This window comes from Octopus bimaculoides, chromosome 1 (assembly GCF_001194135.2).
Source record: "Octopus bimaculoides isolate UCB-OBI-ISO-001 chromosome 1, ASM119413v2, whole genome shotgun sequence".
NCBI lineage: Eukaryota > Metazoa > Mollusca > Cephalopoda > Octopoda > Octopodidae > Octopus > Octopus bimaculoides.
This window is the reverse complement of record NC_068981.1, coordinates 87,946,307-87,951,666: the sequence shown is the minus strand read 5'-3', so window position 1 is coordinate 87,951,666 and position 5,360 is coordinate 87,946,307.

Sequence of the window (5,360 nt, the reverse complement as noted above, 5' to 3'; positions counted from 1 at the left end):
TGGTTCATTTTCATTTTATTTATGCAAATTACCTAGACCATGAACGTGTTCAGTCAAGAAGTTTATTTTTGTTGGGTTTTTTTTATGTCTAAGTGTCTTGTCTACTGAATGTAAGGTATGAGGGTTGCTGTGCTGATGACACCTATTGAATCAGAAACATGCCAGATCTGTCTTCTTGTCTTCCTATAATCAGACTCTTTTCCTAATGGCATGTAAATCATGGAGAATTCTTGAGATTATCTCCTCATTTGGAGTTTGTGCTCATTGCAGTAAGCAGTTGGTCTACTCTCCCCTCTTTGAAAATGGAGATAATTTTAATAGATCAAGAATTTTAAATTAGAATCATTAGATACATGTTGATTATTCATTATAATCACTTTGAATTTATATCCTGTATTGTCAGTTGGGCCATGTTTACACAATTGTTATATTTATACACATACATAATGTGATTGCTTCCTAAATCCCTGTATGAGTGCTTTTAAGAGTGACTATGCACTCAGTTGTAATAGATTACTACAGAGCTTGTTTGCGATCAATGGTGCTATGTAATCGCTTCTTAAAACCCAAGACAAGCATTTTACAGAAATGATCTTATAAGTATCAGCAGTTTCCTCATCAACCAACTTCAATGATGGGAAGAAATCATAAATTAAGTCTTGTTCTCTGGAACAAGACCATTAATTTAAGTTTACTATCAATTAATTGTTATACATTACTATGGAGCTGGTGGGGGGGGGGGGCATTTGTAATCATTCATAAGATTTCAGGAGAGGAGGGAATAAGTGGTGTAGGGTTTCATTTTTCCAAAAATAACATAAGCACATGCAGAGTTGAATAACCAAGGAATTATTTGCATAATGATTCTCAAAATATATCCTATTATCAACTGCCAATTTTTATATTTGTTAAAGGATTATTAAATAAGCTATTACACTCCTGAAATGAGTAATAGGAGATCAATGAACTTCTGGAATAATTATCACTACCTCATGGAGAAGAAATTGAATGATTTTCTTCTGTGAAAATATTTTTTTTGCCCAAAGCAGTCAATTTTTTACATTTTTACCCTCCAATTCCTTTAGTAGATAAAAAAAAATGGCTGCTGAGAATAGGAAAGTGTCAAATCAGGATACTCCTATTATAATTCCATTTGCATCTCTGATGGGGGCCATCTGAGAGACGGCTCAAGATAGTTTTTTGAGTCCTGGGAGGCATGATTGCTCTCAAAATTCAAAGAGGCTGTGAAATTAATTTTTTTCACTGAGAGGCCCAGCAGATAATCACAAGCCTCTCCCTAAGCTTTCTGAGCCCAAGACTAATGTACCTGCTAAATCACATCTCATAAAAGCCCTGTCTATCATATATTACATGAATAGATTAAATACTACACCCCACTCCATTTCAGTGATCTTGTCCTGCTAGTTAACTGAGCTCAATGCTACTAGTGTCACATAAAAAAACACCCAGTACATTCTGTAACGTGGTTGGCATTAGGAAGGGCATCCAACCAAAATAACCATGCCAGAACTGACAATGGAGCTTAGTGTAGTCTTCTGATTTGCCTGTTCCTCTCAAATCGTCCAATCCATGCCAGTGTGGAAAGTGAATGTTAACTAATGATGATGTTTGTGTGAACTCTTGTCTTGACATTGTGTGAAGGAGCATCACCATCTTACAAGCAATGTTCTTTGTTTCCATTTTTCCATGAAAACCATGTCTGGCCATGGGAAAATCTTAGCTTGTTTGAAACATGATGTTTGGTGACAAGGTGGATATCTAATTAGAAAATCTGTTTCAAGAAATTCTGTCCGACCCATGCCAACAATGAAAATTAGATGTTAAATGACTATGATGATGTGCAAATCTCTCTAATATTCTGGATAAGAGATACTTATTTGCAAAACATGTGTTTGGGTTTGATGCCATTGTGCAGCACCAAGAGAAAGTACCATCTAGCATGACCTCGGGCTGATCAAAGCAAAATATAGATGGAAAAACTCATCCTATATATATATATATATATATATATATATCTTATTTAATGTTTTTTCCATGCTAGCATGGGTAAAACAGAGAGATATTTGATGTAGGATTTTACAGCCAAATGCTCTGCCTGCTTACCTGCATTTGAAGTAAGGGATTATTTTTATTTACAGAGGGTTTTGTGCTGTGTAGGGACTGACATACCAAAGAACAGACCTAACATTTCTTTTGCATGTCATAAAAGGCAACTAAAAGAGATTGTTGTAAGATTTGCACTCTAACCTCATAAAACTCTCAGCAGGAACTACCCAGAACAATCAAGTTCTCTCCAAGGAAGTACCTTACTGCCTATAAGACACATCATATGGAGAAACCCCTTGAGGACAGAATGAGCTGGAGGCTTCTCACCTGAGTGGTGTAAAGTTGTCATCCACCGGTGCCATGTAAAAAGCACCCAATACACTGAAGTGGTTGGCATTAGGAAGAACATCTAGCCATAGAAACCATGCCACAATAGAAAACTGGAACCATGGCAACTCGCCAATTGCTATCAAACCATTCAACCCATGCCAGCATGGAAAGCAGACATTAAATGATGATGATATACATACAGATATGACTGTAGTTAAGAAAAGCTTGTTTCTCAACCATAAGATTTCAGATTCCTACAGAATAGTACCTTCAGTAAGTGTCTCCTACTATAGCTCTGGGCCAACCAATGGCTTGCGAGTAGATTTGGTTGGCAGAAACTGAAAGAAGCAGAACTGAAAGGCAGCAAGCTAGCAGAAACGTTAGCACGCCGGGCAAAATGCTTAGCGGTAGTTCGTCTACCATTACGTTCTGAGTTCAAATTCTGCTGAGGTCAATTTTGCCTTTCATCCTTTTGAGGTCGATAAATTAAGTACCAGTTACGCACTGGGGTCGACGTAATCGACTTAATCCCTTTGTCTGTCCTTGTTTAGCCCCTTGTGGGCAATAAAGAAATAAGAAACTGAAAGAAGCTTGATGTGTGTGTGTATATATATATATACATTATTTACATTTGATGGATATTTGTCCTCATCTTGTTTGTTGTTAACACAACTTTTCAGCTGATATACCCTCCAACCTTCATCAGGTATCTTGAGGAAACTTCGAAATCTGGGTTCTCATTCCTTAGGTATATTTCGATGTTGTTGTTGTTGAGTAGAGGAACATTGCAAGGCTGTGACATGAGGAGATATTGATAAATCGAATATAGCTGATCATGTATGGAAAAATGGAGACCACCTCCCACTGTGGGATGAAGTTAAAATAATAGACAGAGAACACTACTGGAAAATACGAAAACTAAAAGAAGCAGCACATATGGTAGGACACAACAACCTCCTAAGCATACCGAGTGCAGATATGAATAGCATACGGGAACCGGTATTGAGGAAGGATAGGAAAATACTAGATTTATAAGCCATAAAATTCTCTTCATAATTGCCCAGAGGTATATGGCGTAGTGGTTAAGAGCGCGGGCTACTAACCCCAAGTTTGATTCCAAGCAATGACCTGAATAATAATAATAACATCGAAAAATACCTTAGGAATGAGAACTGATATTTATCATAAACCAACGGACTAGAAGCACATGCTACCTGAAGCACATCAAAAGAAATATCCCCTTTAATTTAGCGAAAAGGATTTGCACAATAGTGTCTGATGGAAACACTCAGGATCTCCGTCTTGAAGACCTCAGAACAATGCTAACTGAGAGACAATATACACCCTCACTTATAGATGATGAAATTAAGCGTGCCTAGAAATTAGGCATTGAAATTCTAATACCGCATCTCATCTCAAAATGCTACTGCATATATCAACTCACAACCCTAGGGAAAATGAGGCATACAACACTATTGTACAAAATCCACCTACACTCACTAGGGAAACAAAAATGAACAACATTCTTAAAACACATAAATTCATCAAATGCAAAAAGCAACACAAATCAGTGAAGTGACTTCTGACAAATACAAAGCTTTATACAACAACTACAAAACCAATGGTTAAAAAGTGTGGATGTCCAAACTGTGAAACATGCCTCAACCTACTGGAAGACTTGGAATTCCTATTCAAACAAGGAGAGAGCTTCACAAAACCAACTTCACTTGTGCTTCTGAGAATCAAATTCATGTTATAACTTGGTCAGGTTGTGAACATAACTATATAGAACAGACAAGTATGGTACTTAAAGAATCACACTATACAAGGAACAGATCTGTTTCTCAAAGTACAGATTCTTTTGAGTGATCACATAGATGTGCAGGTAATATCCAACCAAACTTCATAGTTTTTTCTACCTATCAGTGCAAAGAAACAATTTCTGTAGAAGAATGTTTAAATAAAGAAAATTTATCAAAAAATACAGAACATGCCTAAATATGAACACATATTTCATCTCACAACTTTAGTTTTTGAGTTTTTGTATATTTATTTATTCCCCACCACAAAAAAAAATGTGCAATTATCTCCCCTGTTCTGAATAATAATCATCACTAATTACCTCCTCTTAGGCTTCTCTTCTTGTTGATTCGTTCACAAACTTCCTTCCAAGAACATGGACTAAAATCTTAAGAAAATACGAAATTACAATAACGGCAAAAGCAAAACTGGTCGACAAACACAATATGCTTCCACTTATAAAATATATCAAACTATGTAAACTGTGTGCACTTTCCTTCCTTTATTTTATATATACATTTTTTGCATTACAACTCACCATGTGGGGATAATCAAAATTCTCCTCCACCCTTTTCTTATTACTTATAAATATATATATTCTTTTGTTTTAGTCATCCGACTGTGGTCACGCTGAAGCACCACCTTTAGTCAAAGAAATCGACCATAGGACTTATTCTTTGTAAGCCTAGTACTTATTCTATTGGTCTCTTTTGCCAAACCACTAAGTTACGGGGACATAAACATACCAGCATCAGTTGTCAAGTGATGGTGTGAGGACAAACACACAGATACACACAAATATATACATACATATAAATATATATATATATATATGGCACTATCATGCTATTAGCTGTCAGAAGTGAAAGTGCTCACTGCTAGTGAAGTATCTGTCTGCCTGCATGCCTGTTGCTGGCCTGTCGATTCTTTGGCTACTGACAGCTAATACCATGACTGGCCGGAGCGAGCTATATGTCTGTCTCTCTCTCTCTCTATCTATCTATTACTCGAAAGTTCGCGCGTCCGAGCTAGCTAGTCGTGAGTAGAAAACACAAATTTAATATAAAAACATATTTCCTGAAATTGCAAATTATTTAAAATATAAAAATATCATTTTCAACAGAGAGAATTTATCAAAATAGAAAACAAATGAAGTTTGAAGT